Here is a 20920-nt window from a genome sequence, read left to right on the forward strand (position 1 = left end):
GTGTTATAATAAATGATACTATGGTTCACAGGCTGTGTGTGTTAGGATAGTCAGTCCAGAGACAAAAGAGACAAGAAGATGGGTAACATTTGTGATCCAAACATTTGTGATCCAAGATGTTTCTTCATTCACACTGAAGTTCAACAAAATGAGTTATTCTTTTCTTCAGGAAAAGCCCATTGCCTTGCCAGTGACCACCAATTCCAGCTATTCACCTGTTTTTCTTTTCCCCAGTAGGAGGATGGAGAGCAGATACCTGTTTCTGCTTTCTCCTTGGGTAGGGCTGGAAATAGCTGAGGATGAGTGCTGTGTTATGTGGGTCAGTGTGTGGGGTTGTGGCCTGAGAACTAGGGGAGAGGGAGGGGCTGCTGGTTTCCTGCAGCTGCTAGGGCTCTGCATCTTCCTCCTGCCCAAGGGGCCCCACCTTTGGTTCCAAGGCAGTCACAGCTGATACTGCTTCAGGTAAAGCAGAGGTCATCACAGATAGTGAATGTTTTCTTAGCTGCTCTAATCAAGTTAGTTTAGAAGTTCAAGGTCAGTCAGGCCTTGGAATTTCACTGGTTAGTTCTGTTTATCTGGATGGTAAGAAAATTAAATTTTATTCTCTTCTTCCACCAAGAAAACTGCATTTCTAGTGCTAAGTTTTATGGTGTAAAAATTATAGCTTAATAAAGCAGTTGAACAAAATGTTGAAATGACTTTTAGAGTATTTTTATTTAGGTAAGGGAGATATTTTAGAGAGAAAATATAGAGAAATAAAAAGATGAGAAAAGCATTTCATAATATTGTCACCTTGACTTAATTATTGTTAATGTGTTAATGTATATTTCTGTAGTTTTGTATGTAGAGATCTGTGAGTATATATGCATATGAATGTAAAATTACTTTTAAAGGGATAAGGTAACCTTTTCTCCAGTATTAAAAGGAATGCACTCATCTAGAAAACTTTTTTTTCCTTAGAATGCCCCCCTCCATAATTGTAGTTGACTTTTTGGTGTGCTTTAAGTCTTTTGTGGATAAAAGCTATTTCCTTTTGCTGCTAATCACTTAGAGCACTACCATTGAATATGTGTGTTTATCTGTTTGGTTATACTAGTTTAAAAATAACCTTGTATTTATTCTAGGAAGGTACTCTTAAATAATTGGGAGAGTGAATTCCTTAGCCCTGCCTAGTTCAACCATACACTTCATTTAACTTTCTTTTAATCACCACCTTGCAATGCATTTCTGCCTTTAAGCTTGTTAAGAGTGCCATGTACTTTTCATACAGTGGTCCTTCTTCTGTCCATAGACTCTGCGCATAGTGTGGCTCTTAGGTTGTAAACTACTGAAGAGCAAGCCAGTATAAGTAATTTTATAGTACTGTGTGACTTGAAGCACATTCTATATTTAGCTGTTTTTTTATGTTTGTTTTCCAGTTGATCCACAAGATTTTGAAAGGTGGGCACTAATCTCCTCTGTATGTAATGGTTACCTAATCATTGTATTTTCCTTGACAGGTGCTCCTTAAATGACAAGGTATTTTTCATTATTTTATTATCTTAACTCATCTAAGTATTAAACTGTAGTGAAATGAAGCAATGTATGACTTCTAGTAAGCTTGATGACTGCTTCAAATTTATGTACTATGTGGTATCAGTTTGATAGATTCTGTATTTCTACTGATACTCTATTTCAGTCCTCCATTAGTTGCTTAATTGAGGTGGTTCAGTCCTGGAATTTGTTTATTTATCATCTTTAGCATCTGTTGCTTCATTTGTGTGGAACGGAAGATATGCCGCTGCCACCTTGTCTCTAAGCTGGACTGTGACATCATGTCTGTGATGGGAGGAAACAGCTATGGGGTTTCCATGTATGCTGGGCAGCACAAACACCAAAAACATCTGGTATAAGAATGAAGTTCTCTTCTATAACTGTATGAAAGTGATTTGGTGCATAATGGAATGATACCAAGTATACTTCCTGCACATAAAGCACACAAATGATTCAAGAGCCCAAGATAGTTTTCTGTGCAGATTTGAAGATTTCAGTGATTAAAAGTATCATCATCCTACTATAAATCACTTAGTCCAGTGCCTATGGATATATGCTAATTTTCTTCATTCCAAGTTTAAGAAATGGCCATTTTGATATAATAAGTAGCAATAGCAGGAGTGAAGACTTTGGCCAAACAGAGTAAATTAGTTTGATTCAAATCTCACAGGATTGCTGTATCTAAGAGATACCTCTTAGCAGCTCCAGTAGATTTTTTGAGGGGTGGTTTGAGTGTTTTTTCTTTATATAGATATTTAATATATGTGCATTGATTTAATTATATTTATGTCATACATTGTGAATTTATACATACTATAACTTATATACATAATATGCAATTGTTTAACTTCATTAGGTCTTGCATTGGCCCGTGTGGGGAAATCTATTCTGGATTGACCCTTGTTTTTGTGATATCTGAAAATTTCAAAATAACCTTTTAAAAACACAAAGGTTTCCAGTATTTGTTACATATTATGCCTAAGATTTTATAACTTTCCCCCAAGTCAGTAAGGATATCATTGTCTTTAGTTAAAATTAACCACTTAGGGGATCTTTGCTGTGAATAGCAAGTACCAAATTAAATTAACCCTTTATTTACTCTGGACCCTTAAGTTGAGATGAATTTCTTTTCCTTTTCCTTTTTTTTTTTTTTTTGAGGTTTTCCTTGTAAGGATCGTAAGCCTTAGAGAACCGTACATTTTAAACTCAGTCTTTCCCCACTCTGTGTCTTAGATTAGTCAGAGAAACTGGTCAGCCTAATTAATTCTGAGAACAGAGGATACAGTACTCTTGTGTGACAGTTTTTAGCCCAAGCCTTAGTATTCAGTAGACAGAGTAGCTGTTGAATGTACACATGTGTGCAAACATTAATGCACTGAGAGAGAGCACTGTTGATGGTTTCACTTGTGAGGTTCCCAGTTAATACTGAACCTGATGAGAAAAGAGCCGATTTTCTTGATTTCTCTTCCAGATTTGTTTTGTTTTATTGATAACTTAGACTAGGCTCTGAGAATGCAAAATTATTTTGCTGGCCTGTGGGTGTTCTTGCTTCATCCTGCATATATGGTGATTCCTCCTGTCTGGATTTCTCTGATGCTGGCTTTTCCCAGCTCCCTTAGCAACTACTAATAGTTGGTCTATAAGGTTGACCTATGTGCACCTTGGGAGGTCTTTCCTCAGCCTCAGAGCAGCTGGTAGTGTTTTCCTAATTGTCACTAGCTATTGACATCTGCATCCTGTCCCAGTGTCCACACACATAGTGTCTGTTAAGAAGTGGGCTGATTGAATGAATGTGTTTGTGCCAATGGATAGGCACATGCAAGGGCGTGGTTCTTGTTAAAATGTTGTCAAGAAAAGTGACATAGCAACTTCCTCACCTTCATTTTTGGATCATGGCAGACGGTAAAGTTGGAGTTTGTATTGCTGTTTGGACATGGATGAGTTGGGCAGTTTGTAAGACAGTAATATCTTGTGTGCTTATGAGTTTGATTTATTGAATGACCTTTCACAGTCTTCACTGGAGAAATTATTTATCTGAACATGTAACCAACTGGTTTGCATTTTTGGTCTCTGTAAGTCAGTTCCCTCTTGGAGGACCAGATGCCATTTGAGGATGTTGACATGTATGTGTGTTCAGGATGGTGGGTTTACTGTCCTTGTTCTTTTTTTTTTCTTCTGATGTAGAAATCTATTCCCTCAGACCTGCAGGGGTTTGTGGTTCTTTTTTCTGCTCTCTACTGCAAGATGGCCCACCTGACCTAGGAGGCTTCTCACAAACTGGCCATGTGTTTTGCTTTGTAGTCCTTCAGCAGGTAGGGAGATGGTGGTTTCCAGAAAGGGAGGACTGTGTTGTTTTTCAGGGAGTGTCTCTTGTTGCCAAAACTATATCAGAGCTCTCCCCCAGTGAGTCATTCTATAGTTTCCCTTCTCACAGAGCATGCACATGTGCTTAAGTGTGTGGGGGGAGGAAAATTGGGTGGAGGAACATGATGTTTAATGAGCTATTTTTAGGCCAAAATGGCTTACTATAGTTTTGTGAAATGTAGGTAGTAGATGGCCCTAACAATATAAAGTTATTATGAACAAAAGTTTGCTAATCAGTTATCTTTCTGATGATTATAATAAAAAAAAGAAGTCTACACCTTTCCTTTGCTCTCAGTGACTGTTGTAGAGCTCCTTTGCTGCTAGTTGGGTAGGGTTATTAGAAGTAAAAGAAGCAAGAGTCAGGCGGGGTGTGAACGCATGTCTTCAAAATTGGTGAAAACTTGTTCTCATTTGCCTGTTTAAATTGAATTATGTCAATATCATTATTGCCTTCTACTCTAAAATTAGATATTTATTTTCTAGAAAACACTTATTGCTGCATACAGTAAAAGTCACATTTTAAACAATAATTCTGTATCTCTTTTAAAATTACGTTCATAATCCTTTCAGCCAATAAAGTTATGTGTGAGTGATACAGCACTTGAATGGTATTGCTTCTTGAAGCAACACTTTGAATCAAAGTGTGCTACCTTTAGTTAAAGGACATATGCTATGGAAAGGATATTCCAGTGTAAATTTGGAAGTTTTTATTTTTGTCAGTTTTCATAAGCAAGATCTGGCCTAAGTTGCAGTGGCTAGTGGTCATAGTCCATTTAATGTCCCCTTTACTTAGCATATTATTCTTAAGCAGTTAACCACAGTTTCCAGTTCACAAATAGCTTATAAATTGTAGCTTAAGGTATTATTTTTATTTAATTCTCTTATGGAGAAGAACATTGTTTTGTTTTTTACTAGTTTTTTAAGGTCAGTTCCTAAACATGGAGGTTTTAATGAATATTGTATAAAATTTTATAGTGAAAGGGAAAAAATTGTTGGAAGGGTAAATTTTCCCTTATGTACTTAAATGTGCCAATAACTAAACACATACTGTTTTATACAATGAGATTCTTCTATAAACTTCCTGTTGGAGTGGTCTCTACATTTTGGTTTTTACTACCTGAATGATCATTACATTGTCTGTATTTTAATAAGATGGCTCCAATTTTGTGTTTTAAGGTTTAGCTTGTTAAGAGAAAGTTTAATGTTTTGATTCTTTACTGAAAATACAGTATTGAAATTTTTGGCATTTTACAGATACTGCCTTTTAAATTTTAATCCATTAAGTCCATTTGCATCCCATAGGTGTTTGTAAATGTTTCCCACAGTTTTATGTACTTAAATGCATGCTTACCCATTGTCCGTATTGGACATTTTTGTGCTAAAATACATTAAGTGGGATTTTTGTAGCAAAGCATTCTATTTTTCTGTTCTTAAAGTATGTGTGTGTGTTTTGTTTTGTTTTACATTAATCTTCAGTTTAAACACTGGTGTATTTTTTTAGCAACTTGACTCTTAGAAGCCTTAGACTAATTTTTAAATAAATATTCAACCAAAAGTTACAAAGTTGTTAAGATATGGCCTTACATATAGCATTGTCTGCATTAGTAATGTGAGATTTTTGATTTAGAGAAATCAGAAGATACAGGATTAAAGTTTTATTGTAAGTTGAAATAGAAAATGTTTAAAAATGTCTAGGATTCTGAGACATTCTTGGGATTAGAAAGAAGCAATATGAATTTTTCTGAATATTCAAAATATTCAGACAATTGTATCCTGCTCAGATTGATTTAGGTTTGTCTTAACCAATGTTTCTTTAAAATTTCAGGTTGTTGGCATTCACACTGAGTACGCAGCTACTATGGTTTTTGTATGGGATATACAAACATTTGGTTAGATGCAGATAGATTTTAATGTTTTAAAGACTTCCTGCTATATTAACATCATTGGGGGTCTTCAAAAATATTAAGTAGAATTTAATTGAAGTCACATAAATCTTGAAGTGATGTCTGCTGCAGATAGTAAATACTATGGAGAATTTTCCATTCCACATGAAAGTATGTGTGTAAATGTTTTACAGTCATTTCATATTTGGACAGAACCAGCATTTAGGAAAAAAAAACATTTCAGTTTGAAGATGGATTTTTTCTTGTTGCATTGTTACTGCGTAACACTTCTCAGAATTTTGTAAGTTATTTTAAAATGCAGTGGTGAATTCATGTTTTTTTTTTTATGTTGAAAATTGAAGTACTCAGGTGGTATTTAATGGGAAAGGATCCTTTGGGGGTAAATCATAGTGTATTCTAAGGAATGCATCTGTAACATTGATGACTTTAGCCTTAACAAAAGTCTGTTATTCCTTCTTCCTCTTCATCCAGTGGTATATTAGCAAAGTAGTTTGCAGCCTTGTGCAGCCTTACAAAGTTGTTTTAAATTTTTTAATGGAACACTCTTAACAAAAAAATGTATTGTATTCCAGTATCCATGAATTACTGAATCATGGTTTGTAAATAGTTTGTCTAATGCTAGAAGGCTTAAGATAGTCTTGAAATTTTAGCTGTTGACTCTGGTGACTTCACACAATAAGATTTTTGTGCAAAAGGTAAGGTGATGCTTGATCAAAAGTACATATTTTTGGTGTCCATGAGAACTAGACTTTTACATTTGCTTCTCTTAGAAAGCTCATTCCATTTTATTAAAATGTTTGTAATTGCAATTTTGTGTTTCATGTTTACTTTCTGTCTTTTCTTTCTTTAGCATTTAGGTGATTCTTCAGCAGTTTGCTATATGGCCATTGTTGGTCTTAAACTGCACTAGTAACAAGCATGGTATTTATCTTGTATTGATAATAAAACCAGTTTTGATAATTAAAAAATTATTCATAAGAAAAATTATTTCCTGATAAACTAGAGATAGTCCTCAATATCATCAGAAATAGGTATTATGGTGTTATGTTCAGAGTATGTCTCAGAAGGAAAATACTAAAATGAAGCTGTAGCAGCATCAGTGTGTGTCCCCAAGTAGTTGTCAGTTTTCTTACAGCTTCAAAATACAGCTATTAATACCATTCTCAGCAGTGAATTGTCATTTTTAGTTGAATCATATATTAAAGGTATTTGATTGTCTGTTCCCTCCATTCTTTTGGTATCTGGGGTTTTGGCATCTTTTCACAATTTTTTTCCCCAAGACGAGCACCTACAGTTTATCACAGTGTTCTTGTATGAAGAAAAGGTCACAGCATACATAGTTAAGGACTCATACTGCTAATCAATCTTTAGCAATAGACCTAATCTCACTGTATAGTAGGCAGGCAGAAATAGGTTATGGTGGTGTGGACTGTTTCAGTGGCTGGCTGTTGGTTTACTTGATAATCCACTTGGCTGGCTGGGAACCTTTTTTGGCCTTCCTAATCTATCACACAGCAGTGAGTCTATAAAGCTTGGCATCTGTACTGTGGATTGTCCATCCACCTATCTGCTGCCACAGGGCAGGTGATGCTAGAGATTAACACGGTCTGAGTTCACGGGTTGCTTCAGGAATGCTTTGTGTTCAGAATGGTATCACGTTATTTATAAAGCAAAGGATAATTATAGCTTTCCTTTGCACCCCCATAGTGGGGAATGATCCCAGAGATTTAGGAAGTTGTGAGAAGTATTGGAGTGGTATTCACATAGTTGCTGAGTCCTACCCACAGGGGAATGGATGCTCTTACCTGAATATGGTTACCTAAAATCTCCTCAATGGAGGAGGTCAGGAACTATAATGTCTTAATTCTGTATTCTTTTCTACTTGAAGATATATGGAACTCAGTCATCATCTTTTTGACAGTATCTTCTTAAAGCATTTCGGTGGAAACAATGTTTGAGTACTCAGAGCTAAGGGAATGATTGGTTCTTCATGTGGTTTCCATGAGGATCTTCTGATACTTCTTCTGGCATGTGAAACGTGGTAGAAGTAACTCAGTTATAAGTGAATGGAAACTGCTATTTCAGAACAAAAGGGGGATCCCTTTCCAGATATGCAGATTATTCACAGTGAAGATAATTATTTGTAACAAAATGGCAGTGTATACACATTTAAGTTAAGGCTTATTTTCTGTTACCCTTATTGGTATGCTGTAGCACATTTCTGTTATTCAGCAAGAGCCAGGTCAGAGCTACCATTGATTTTGGTTTAACGCCATAGCACTTGAAAGATAGTTAACCCAGAGAGGATTTAATTGCTTTTATCTGAGTGATCATTGTTTGATTTCTTCTTTTTCACTCACCTACTGCATTGTATCATGAAACATATCAGATAATATAAGCAATAATTAGGTTAGCTTATGAAGAGGGAGAAGCAGGCATGAAGAGTGGAGGGAAGGATTAAGGTAAAACCATATATGAGACATACCAAAAATCTTTGCTTGGCACTACTATCCTCAAGCATTGAACAGTTAGTGAATTATATAAATACTGCTCTTAGACACCCTCCACTGCCAATCACTACCCCCTCCCTCCCTCCCCTGGGGCTTCTAAAAGAATGGTCAGTGGAGTAATTACTTGTTTCACTTTTTGATAATTTTTATACTTTTGATTTAGGCATAAATAGTAAAAATATTTTAATGATCTTATCAAAAAGCAGGAGGATTGCACACATTAATTTTGTTCAGGGTTTTTCCTGTGTACGATATAAATTTTTCAAAAATTATGGTGATAGGCTTTTAGTTGTGGAAACAGGTGATCTATATAATGTGAGGGGGTTTTATTCTTTCATCCGGGTTGAGGAGTTAAAATATCTGTAAGTCCAAGTTGTTGCTTTCTAAATGTACTAATTTAATGGGCCATATAAAACAAACTGAGCCTTCCATTTCTTCATGGGCAGGTACCCAGGAAGCATAATGATTATGGTTTATTGTTTTTGACTGCTAATTTTATATCATCTGTGTTAGTTCTGGGTTTAAGTTGATCTCCTTCATGATGTATATTTGATCCTGCCTCTTTACATGTCTGGTAGTTTTAATTGGAGGTTAGACATGTGATTTTTACCATATTGGGTATTGGATATTTTATATTCTTACAATATTTTTCAGCTTTGCTCTGGGTTGCAGTTAGTTATTTGGAAACAGTTTGATCCTTTTCAAAGATTACTTTGTTGGTATTAATTAATCAGCATTTAGTGTAGGACTCATTTTGACCACCTGACCACCAGCTGAGTTAACAGCCTTTGAATGGTCTACATAAGTTCCTAAGAATGATGAGTTTTTCATTTGGGCAGTGGTAGCAGGCCCTGTTCCCTGTCCTTGTGAGCACTAAGTACTGCTCCTCAACCCCCTGATCCTTTTGGGGTTCTCTCTCTCTGATCTTAGGTAGTTTCCTATTGAAAATGTGTCGAGCAGGGCTCTGCTGAATAGTACAGGGCATCACAGAGCTCGCTCACACTTTGGTCTTCTGTCCTACAAACTCACATTGCCATGGTCTTTGCAATCTCTGTTACATCTCCTCAACTCAGAATCTTCTGGGTTCTGATTAAGTTTCCTGTCTCTTTGCTGTAATCTGGAATCTTTCTCAGGGCAGTAAGCTGGCAGTTGTAGGGCTTCTTCATGTTTCCCATGTCTCAGAAGTCACTGTCCTTCAATGCCTGATGTTCGATGCCTTAAACTTTTTCAGGTTTTGTCTAATTTTAGTTACTTGAGTGGGAAGGTAAATCTGGTTCTTTATATTCCACCTTGGCTAGGAACAGAAGTTCTCTTCATTCTTTTTAATCAAAGACCCTTTCCAGAGTGTAGTCCTTATCTGATTTACCATATCTGATATGTAAGCAGGGCTCTGTAGATGTAAGCACATGTATCCAGAAAGAAATGCAGAAACATTTACTGCTAAGACATCCCTACATTCTTCAGAGATATGCCTCTTATTGTGCCATTCCTTACTTGGGCCTGTTTTAAAGGTTTTATTATCAGGCACAATATTCTTTTCCTGTTTGCAATGTGGGAAGCTTCATGGAGTTTGTCCCTACTTTAGGGAAGGCTGTGAATGGACTGAGGCAAGAGACTCTTTAAGGGATCCTTTGGCAGGTCAGCAAGGTAACACAGCATGATGGGTGATTCTGGGCCCCATTTACCTTCTGCTTTGCTCCAGGAAAGACTTAAGTGTAGAAATTTTTGATCTCAAGAATTTATGTGTCTGGATTGGTACCATTGTAGCAAATAGCAAGAAATGACTATGAAGCCAAGGTCAGAACTTCCTGATGCCATTGACCCAGCAGAAGGCAGATTAACCAGTAAGGTTATAATTCTTCAAGATGCCATCAACCTGTGTAACTAACTGACCATTGGAGGAAGCAACCTGAGTAGGAATATTGACAATGACTCTAGAATAGCAGGGAGGTGGCGATGTGAGGACCCTTGTCCAGGGAGACAGCAGACCATGTAGGTTGCCCGAAATAAACTCATCTAAAGTTCTCTTTTTTCCTTTTTATTGAGGGGAACACTAGTTAGCAAAATTAATATAGATTTCAGGTGCACAATTCCACAACCCATCATCTGTACCCTGTATTGTGTGTTTACCACCTCAAGTCAGGTTTCCTTCCATTACCATTTATTCCCCCATACCCTCCTCCACCTCCCACTATCCTCACTCTTCCCAACAGTCACCACACTGTTGTCTGTGTTTATGAGTTTTTTCTTTTTTGCTCAATCCCTCCATTGATTGATTTTTTTAAAGAATTTACTTTATTTACTTATTTTACCTTATTTTATTTTATTTTTAGAGAGAGGGGAAGGGAGGGAAAGAGGGATTGATTCGAGAGAGAAACATCAATCAGTTGCATCTGGTATGCACTCTGACTGGAGGTTGAACCTGCAACCCAGGCATGTGCCCTGACTTGGAATCTAATGGATGACCTTTCACTTTGTGGGATGGCATCCAACCAAACAGAGACACACAGATAAGGGCCCTCCATTGAATTCTTTATGGAGATAACGCCTCTTAACTCTACCCCCTGCAACTCCAATTAGAAAAATAAAAGTCAGTTGAAGAATATTATTAGGTAGATTAAAGAAGAAAATATTTATAACCCAGAGACAATCTTTGGTAGCATTTCTTCCTTTTTCTTTCTGTAGACTCATTAAAATGTGTAGTTATGTAAATATACTTGCACACTTGTGTTGTGAATGGCAAAATGTTGATGTCAGGAACATACTGTTTTGTAATCTGAGCATTTTTGGATTACTGCTCCCTGTTTAGTCTCATAATATAATTACGAGTTTGATTACGTAGGGGAGGAAAATATTTTTGCTCCTATGCTTTTGGTTTTTTATCAGGGTCCCTATAACAAAAAACATATTAGCAAGAGAAAAACAGAAGTTTGTTAATTAACATGTATATTTCATACATCTGTGGAAACCTTCACAAGAAGAATGACAACTCGAAGTGGTAAAACCAACCCACATGCTTTTATACTTGGTGAACTGAGAGAGGCAATTGTGGAAAAATAACTGAAATATATGGAGAGTCTAAAGGAAGATAAGAGTTATTTTTTAAATGTTTGCTTGTACAAAATCTCTTGACCTCAACTCACTGTTTCTGGGGATAACTTTTTTCCATTTGGTAGAGGGACATTTTTCAAATGGAAGTTTTATTTCAAGGGGGTCAGAGTGTCTTTTTTTCACTTGCTGTTTTTCAGGCATTTTTAGTTCAAAATAATCCTTATGTCAAAGAAGCATATTTTGTATTGACATATTCTGGTTTCTTTCCAGCAACAGTGAAGTGTTTTAGTGGAGGATTTGATTTTGGTCATATTGGACCTTAGCTGATAGATTTGCTTTCCATTTCAATCAAGGTCCAGGTTTCACGTCCTGCCTATGATTGCCATACCTTAGGGTCCCCAATAGCAGATGCAGACACACCTTGTTGGAGACACTGTGGGTTCTGTTCCAAATCACTGCAATAAAGCAAATGCATTTCGCTTTATTTTTTTGTTTTGTTTTGCCAGTGCATATACCATATTTTGCTGTATATAGTGCACACCCATGTTTTTGGCCCAGACTTTCAGGGAAAAATATCTTACACTTTAATTTTTAATTCAATTATTTATTTATATTTAGAAACAAAACTGATTATCATATTCTAGGGTATTATTGTACATACAGATATCATTATTGCTTTCTAGAGTTATGCTTTTAACACATAAGCATAAATAAAAGAATTAAAAACATTTATATAGATACAGAATTAGTACTACCCATGTATAATGGCACATCATTTTTTTCTCTCACAAATTTTTGCAAAAAAGTGTGCATTATACACGGCAAAATATGGTAAAAGTTATGTTTACACTATACTGTAGTCTGTTAAGTGTGTAACAACAGCATTATGTCTAAAAGGGTACTTAAGTATGTACTTAATTTAAAAACACTTTATTGCTGAAAAATGCTAACCATCATCTAAGCCTTTAGTACATAATCTTTTTGCTGGTGGGGGGTTTTGCCTTGATGTTGATGGTGGTGGTTGCTGAAGACTGAGGTGGCTGTGGCAATTTCTTAGAAGAAGACAACAGTCAAGTTTGTCACACTGATCAACTCTTCATGAATGATTTCTTCATAGCATGTGATATAATTGGATAGTATTTTACCCATCCTTCACAATTGGAAACACTTCTTTTACACCCTACTGCTGCTTTATCAACTAAGTTTACATAATGTTCTAAGTCCTTTGTTGCTGTTTCAACAATTTTCACAGCATTTCACCAGGGGTAGATTCCATCTCAAGAAACCAATTGTTTGCTCATCCATACAAAACAATTCCTCATTTATTAGAGTTTTATAGTGAGATTGCAGCAATTCAGTGACATCTTCAGGGCCCACTTCTAATTATAGCTCTCTTGCTCTTTCTACCACATCTGCAGTTACTTCCTGCACTGAAGTCTCGAACCCCTCAAAGTCAGGCATGAGGGCAGGAACCCACTTTTTCCAAACTCCTGTTAATGTTGATGTTTTTACCTCTTCCCACGAATCACCATGAATCACAAATGTTCCTAAGGGCATCCAGAATGGTGAACCTTTCCAGAAGGTTTTCCATTTATTTTGCCCATATACATAAGAGGAATCACTATATATAGTAGCCATAATCTTAGAAAATATATTTCTAAGTTGAGGACTTTGAAATTCCAAGTTTATTGATTCAGTAGCAAAATTGGAGTGCTTGTTTTTTTTCTGAAATGGGTTAAAAATAGTGTTTTTTCTTGAGCAAGATGGCATGAATGTCTGGTTTTCAATTTAGTTATGTTAATTTTATATTTTTTCTCTTGGGTTTTTAATCCTTCGTCAGGTCCTACAACCTTAATTTTGTTCTAAAATTTTTCCTTCATAGTTCGTTCACCTTTGGTTGAACTGTCATTGAATCTAAGTTGTATAACTTTTCATGTGTCTGTTTGAATCAAAAATTTTATTTTTTATTAATTCAGTGTGGTGAAATGTATAATAATCTTAGATGTAGCTGGGATATGCTACTTAAAAGGTGATCTGTTTTCATTTTTCTATCAGTTCATAGTGACACAAAGAAGGGCTTGGCAGTAGTTAACTAATAAAACATCTTGTAAACTTTTTAAAAAATTGATATTTTCATTCTAAATGTATATTCATTTATATATTTCAGTGGTGAAATCTGCCAGAGATATTTGCCTATCACATTAGCAATCCAACTAGCTAGAGAGCATAATAAAAGTGCTCTTTCTTTTTTGTTCAGCTGTTAATGTGTGGTCTTAATTCTGTAGAGGGCTTTGCTGGGAAAAAAGGTTAGCTCAGAACATTACCCAGTCCTATTGGATTCTCCTGCTTAGCTTATCTGAAGTCAGCCTGGCTCTCTTGACAGAGTTACTGCCATCACTGGAAGGAGAGAGGGTTTAGGTAACAAAAGTTTAAACAACATTTTAAAGAGTCATTAAAAAAACTATAATATGACCTTCTGTGTGGTCAGATGGTGGGGTGGGCAGGGCTCGTTGTATGGCTTATTTACAAACACATAGCTGCTTTTGAAAATTACCACTGTGCTGATGATCTTCCCTCCCCCCATTCTCTGGCAGCCAAGGAAGGCAACAGAAAACTTCTCAACTGTCATCTCTCAGCCTGAGACAAAGACCTTTTCTATAAGAGTTTACTTCCTCTGGTTGGAGTCCAAAATGCTAATTGGCATCAGCTGCATTAAAATCATTAATTGGGGCCATTAACTGGGGCTTGCAGCTGCCTCATCACTGAAGAAAACAAGGAGGGAGCCTTAACTTTCTTTCCAAAATTTCCTGTCTCCCCTTTCAAGTTACCCTAATTCTTTATTATTTTTATTTTTATTTTTGTATATGATTGTGGCCTCCTTTGGGAGGGGAATGCAGAATAAAGTCATTTGAACTGGTCTGCATATGTGGAATGCATAAACTTGTCATGTTTTTTGTTCCACTTTTTTTCCAGTTCCACTTTCTTTTCTTATGTGGAATTTGTTGTTTTAAAATTTCAGTTCTAGCCTACTCTGAGTCAGTTTTCTGTTCCATCTTATTAAACTAAATGAGGAGTTTGTTTTTGGTGGTAGTAGTGATTGTAATGTGTGTATTTAAATGTTGAATTGAGACCACCAAACTTATTTTTAACTAATGGTTAAAAGGGAGGTTTGAACTCAGAAGTTGGTTCATTATTACTCTACTGTAAAGACAACATAAGGACTTCAGCCAAGATGGAGGTGTAGGTACACACTGTGCCTCCTTGCACAACCAAAATAAGGACAACAACAATTCAGAAACAAAATAATGACTAGAACTGACAGAAAATTGAACTGTATGGAAGTCGGACAACCAAGGAGATAAAATAGACACATTCATTCAGACGGGTAAGTGGGGTGGAGCCAGGCAGCTGGATGGAGAGGGGTCGAAGCACAAAAAGTGGTGGCACCTGGTTCAAAAGGCACCTCGGACATGCAAGACAGCAGTGTGTGGACCCTGGGCTCACAGTCAACAGCTGGCAGAACCTGGGTGTGCAGGCAGAGGCTGGTAGATCCTGAACAAGCAGATCCATTGAGTCAGCGATTGTGAGAAGAGGCACTGCGAACCAGGCAGTCCCACATTCCTGCGCAGATAAACCAGGCAAAATTGGGGAGCAAGACAGACTGTGCAACCCAAGGTCCCAGCACATGGAAATAAAATCTGAAAACACTGATTGAAAATACCTTGTGGGGGTTGAGGCAGCGGGAGAGACTCCCAGCTTCACAGAAGAGTTCCTTGGAGAGACCCATGGGGTCCTAGAACATATACTAGCCCACCCACAGGGGAATCAGCACCAGATGGACCCAGTTTGCTTGGGTGAAGGGGTGGAAGGGACTGAGGTCCAGCAGAGAGCAGAGCAAGCACCACTGTTTCCTCTCGGACCCTGCCCCCACATACAGAGGCACAACCCAGCAACTGGGTTGCCCTGCACTGGTGAACACCTAGGGCTCTGCCCCTCACTACGTAATAGGGTGCGACAAGACAAAAAAATGTCCCAAATAAAAGAACAGATCAAAGCTCCACAGCAAATACAACTAAGTGATGAATAGATAACCAGCCTATCAGATGCATAGTTGAAAGCACTGGTGATCAGGATGCTCACAGAATTGGTTGAATTTGGTTGCAAATAGATGAAAAAATGGTGGCTACGCCAAGTGAAATGAAGGAAAATGCACTGGGAACCAATAGTGATGGGAAGAAAACTGGAACTCAAATCAATGGAGTGGACCATAAGGAAGAAAGAAACAACCAAACAAAAGAATGAAGAAACAAGAATTCAAAAAAAGGAGAAGAGGCTTAGGAACCTTCAGGACATCTTTAAATAGGAGTACCAGAAGGGGGAAAGGAAGAGCAACAAGTGGAAAAGTTATTTGAACAAATAATAAAGGAGAAGTTCTCCAACCTGGAAAAGGAAATAACTTCCAGGAAGCCCAGGAAGCTCAGAGAGTCCCAAAGAAGTTGGACCCAAGGAGGAATACACCAAGGCATATCATCATTACATTAGCCAAGATTAAAATGAAGGAGAGAATCCTAGAAGCAGCAACAGATAAAGAGACAATCACCTACAAAGGAGTTCCCATCAGACTGTCAGCTGATTTCTCAAAAGAGACCTTGCAGGCAAGAAGGGGTTGTAAAGGAGTATTCCAAGTCATGAAAGGCAAGGACCTACATTCAAGATTGCTGTATCCAGCAAAGCTTTCATTTAGAATGGAAAGGCAGATAAAGTGCTTCTCAGATAAGGTCAAGTTCAAGGAGTTCATCATCACCAAGCCCTTATTATGTGAAATGTTAAAGGGACTTATCTAAGAAAAAGAAGATAAAAAGCATGTGTAGTAAAATGACAGCAAATTCACAGTTACTAACAACCACACCTAAAACAAAAACAGAAGCAAACTAAGCAAACAAGTAGAACAGGAACAGAACCACAGAAATGGAGATCATATGGATGGTTATCAACAGGGGAGTAGGAGGAGGAGAGAGGGGGAAAGGTACAGAGAATAAGTAGCATAGATGGTAGGCAGAAAATAGACAGGGGGAGGGCAAGAATAGTATGGGAAATATAGAAGCTAAAGAACTTACGACACATGGACATGAACTAAAGGGGGGGGATATGGGTGGGAGAGGGTGTGCAGGGTGGAGGGGAATGAAGAGGGAAAATGGGACAAATGTAGTAGCATAATCAATAAAATATTTTTAGAAAGACAACATAAAACTATTAGTAAGCATTAGTCATAATTACATTTCCAGTTATAATTGGCTCAGAGTCATTGGCAGATTCTGTATTTCTGATGCTTTTTTTTCAAGGTGGGCACTCATTAGTAAATGACACTGAGGAACTAGATTTCTTATTTTGTAAGATGTGCAATTGTCATCTATTCTACACTCATAGAAGCAAGATGAGTAATGTTCATAAGTCATGGTTTCATTACACAAAGTAACTGTGTTCTTCCATTAGACTCAGGGATATTTAGTGTGCTATGATAGTATGCTGACAGTATTTGCCAGTATGTGTATTAAGTGTTTTTCACACCAGTGGACAGTGCTGAATTTAAGCCTGTAAGAATTTTTAATTGTATGAAACGTATAAGAGTTTTAACTTGGTGGACACAGAAACAAAAAAGGAAAAAGAAGTATTGAAACTGATCAAAATATATTGCAATCCTTTATTGTTACTCAGGAAGTGTCTTATGGGAGAAATGTAGGTAGCATTTGCTTTCTGTCGAGAAGTGAAACCTATTGGCAGAGTATCATAGGCAGTAATGATCCTTGGAATAATTTAGCCAGTAAGAGGAAGGAGGGAGGTGGGGTCAGCAATGGATTGATAGAGCAAAGTCTTTTTTATTATTTTTTTAATTTTATTTAGTTATTTTTCAATTACAGTTTTTTGTCTATTTCTCCCATCCCAGTCCCCCCACCCCATGCTCCCCACCTCCCTCCCATTTCCACCCCCCCCTTAGTTCTCATTTTTGTATAGCAAAGTCTTTACTGTCCAAAAAGAATGCTCATCCACAGGGTCCTAGAATGTACATAAATCCACCCACCCAGGAATCAGTACCAGAATGGCCCAGTTTTCTTGTGGGTAGTGGAGGAAAAGACTGAAAGCTACCAAGAGCTGAGCAAGATGCATTGTTTCCTCTGTGGCCCCTCCCCCACATACACCACCTACAGTGCAGCCATGTGAGTTGCCCTGTGCTGGAGAATACCTATGGCCCCACCCCTTATTATGTAACAGGCACACCGAGACAAAAAATATGGCTCAAATGTGAAAGAACAAATCAAAGTCTAAAAATAGAACTAAGCGATGTAGAGACAGGCAGCCTACCAGATGCAGAGTTCAAAACATTGGTAACCATATCTATGAACAGTTCAAAACACTGTTCATAGATATGGTTGAGTATGGTTGCAAAATAGAGGAAAAAGTGAAGGCCATGCAAAGTGAAATAAAGGAAAATATACAGGGAACGAACAGTGATGGGAAGAAAACCAGGACTTATTGAAAAACTTATTTGAAAAAATAAGGAAAAATTCCCCAGTCTGGCAAAGGAAATAGACTTCCAAGAAATCCAAGAAGCTCAGAGAGTCCCAAAGAAGTTGAACCTAATAAACACACACCAAGGCACACCATAATTACATTACCCGAGATTAAAGATAAAGAGAGAATCTTAAAAGCAGCAAGAGAAAAGGAGACAGTTACCTATAAAAAAGTGCCCATAAGACTATCAGCTGATTTCTCAAAAGAAACCTTGCAGGCAAGAAGGGACTAGAAAGAAGTATTTAAAGTCATGAAAGGCAAGGACCTACTACATCCAAGATTGCTCATTCCAGCAAAGCTTTCATTTAGAATGGAAGGGCAGATAAAGTGCTTCCCAGATAAGGTAAAGTTAAAGGAGTTATCATCACCAAGACCTTAATTCTATGAAATAAAGGAACTTATCTAAGAAAAAAGAAATGGATGAGGACTGGGGGGGGGGAATGGGAGGGAGGGGGGAGACCGGGGGGGGGGGGGAAGAGAAAAAAAAATGTACTTGAAAAGTAACCAAATAAAATTTAAATAAATAAATAAAAAATAAAAAAAAGAAAATAATTTTGTTAAAATGAAGAATTAATAAAAACTATATCTTCTCAAAAAAAAAGAAAAAAGAAATGATCAACACTGTGAACAGTAAAATGACAAAAACTCACGAGTATCAACAACAGAACCTAAAAAAAAACAACACAGAAGCAAAAGGAAAAACTAAGCAAACAACTAGAATAGGAACAGAATCACAGAAATTGAGATCTTGTGGAGGGTTATCAGTGGGGAGGGGGGAGAGCGAGGGGGAAGGAACAGGGAATAAAAGTATAAGTGGTAGGTACAAAATAAACAGGTAGTTTAAGAATAGTATAGGAAATGGAGAAGCTGAAGAACTTACATGTGTGACCCATGGATATGAACTAAGGTGGGGGAATGCTGGCAGGAGTGGTGGTACAGGGTGGAGGGGAATAATGGGGAGGAAAAAATGAGAACTTTTATAGCATAATCATAAAGTATATTAAAAAAGAATGGTCATAACCTCAACAAGTGATTGCTCTTAACCACAAAAACAAAAATATAAAATATTTTTATTTATCCCTATTCTAATGCAACATTGTTCTTTTTTACCCCAGGTCCTTTTACATTTACTGATTTATATAAAAATAAAACAGTCATTAAAGTTAACTTTCTAATGACCTAGTCGTAGTCCTTTGTGAAGAAAATGAGATGTTTGAGTTTTCAGGGCCCAATGTATTTAACTGTGCACTTTTTCTCAAGAATAACACCACACACTTTTCCAACATGGATATGTTTATGACCATAGTCGTGTGCTGTTTTTTGCTAGGAATCTATCAATCTTGACAGTCTTATTAACGGTTGTCCTGGGCTGCTTAGGAACCAAGAGATTCCATCAGGAGCTACTTATGCTGACTCAGAAGAGATCAGACTTTGTGTAGCCTGTGCCAATAAGTTGTGGTCACTGTACACTGTGTACATAATTGTACATGTGAATGAGTGTGTGCACATTATCCACATACAGTATGGTTTGAATGGCACTTTGTGTGAATGAGACTGGTACACTATGCCCATATGCTGTGCATATGAATGACACTATTTGTGTGAATGAGTATGTGTACATTGTGTACCGACACTGTGCAATGTGAAATACATTGTGCATGTGAATGAGTGTGTGGAAAGCATACAGTAAAGCTTTTGATGAACTGGGCTTCCTAATGGTACTTGGGGCCTGCTTCCTTTTTCCTTATGTTAATAAAAATTGTCAACCTTTGTGTTTAAAGTTCCTTTGAAGAAATGTTCCAATAGAAGTGTGTTACTCTGTAACACTAGCCAGTACAAACTGGTTTTGTTTAGAATTAAGGCAGTTATCCTACTTATTCAGTATCACATTCTTCATTTTTACTTAAACTATGGCCATGTTGAAGTCACAGGTGAAACAATACCCATTTGGTATACAGAGTTTGAGAATTATTGCATGGACTGTTATATAGACTATACTTGTCTATATGACTCTTCTTTTATTTGCAGTCATTACCTCCAAAGCCACATGACAACTATGTCCATAAAATATGCTGTAATATTCTACACTTGGAACCAAGTGTTAATTTAGAACCAAGCTGGAAGCCACCATTTTGAAGATGGATCACTGTCCTAAGATGATGACATGTTTTGTTATGTATTTGGTCTAATTCAGTAATGTACAATTTGGAAGTTGTACTTTAAACTCAAGGGGGGGTAATGGTGGGGACGGGGGGGTAGGGTGGAGGGGAATGAAGGGGGGAATAGAACAACTGTAATGGCATAATCAATAAAAAAATAAATTAAAAAATGATGTTTTTTCTCATTTGCTCTTTATATTAATATCTGATTAATGATATTGCATCTTTTATCTTAAGAACAGTATGTGCAAACTAAACCTACTTTGGGTCTGTGAGGCTTGTGAGTGCCTCACAAATGTCAGAGGGCACTAGGAGATGCTTGGCTGTAACAGGTTTCTTCTGTGTGTGTGTTTCACCTTCTTCCTGTTAATGTGTTCTTCCCTATATGTGTGTATATGTGGGCATGCACTCTCACATGCATTTATTTTTCCTCATACAGGCACACACATGTACCTAGACTGTTCAGAAACTTTTGGGTCTTCAGAAGAACATCAGTAATAAGTGGAATAAGTGTGTCAGTGCAGAAAATAAGGAAGTTCTAGGGAACCAGTCATTATTTCCTTTAGAAAATATATGTATTAATAAAGGGAATCTGGTTATCAGGTTTTCCTCAAAGATTTTTTAATTTTCTCTCTGTCTAACCAAGGATGATTTTTTTTCTTTTTCTGCAACTTCTTTCTTTGTTCTCACTTTAATTCTGCTTTCATCTCATTCTCATGCTACCTATAAGTCTTTCTTAGCATGACTCTTTGCAGGTGTTTAGCAGAACCCTTTCTCTGTGTCCTGTCTGCAACAAAGGGCAGAATGAGCCTGCTGGTGTGGTTTCTTT

General features: G+C 37.1%; 1 protein-coding gene across 42 annotated transcripts in view; it reads left to right on the forward strand.

Annotated features, from left to right (window-relative positions):
* The window catches only part of MAP4K4 (mitogen-activated protein kinase kinase kinase kinase 4), a 201764-nt gene that overhangs the window by 103970 nt on the left and 76874 nt on the right, over positions 1-20920 (forward strand). The gene's annotated exons all lie outside the window — the stretch shown is intronic.

The sequence above is a fragment of the Artibeus jamaicensis genome, unplaced genomic scaffold (genome assembly GCF_021234435.1).
Source record: "Artibeus jamaicensis isolate MK-2021 breed Jamaican fruit bat unplaced genomic scaffold, CSHL_Jam_final contig_384, whole genome shotgun sequence".
NCBI lineage: Eukaryota > Metazoa > Chordata > Mammalia > Chiroptera > Phyllostomidae > Artibeus > Artibeus jamaicensis.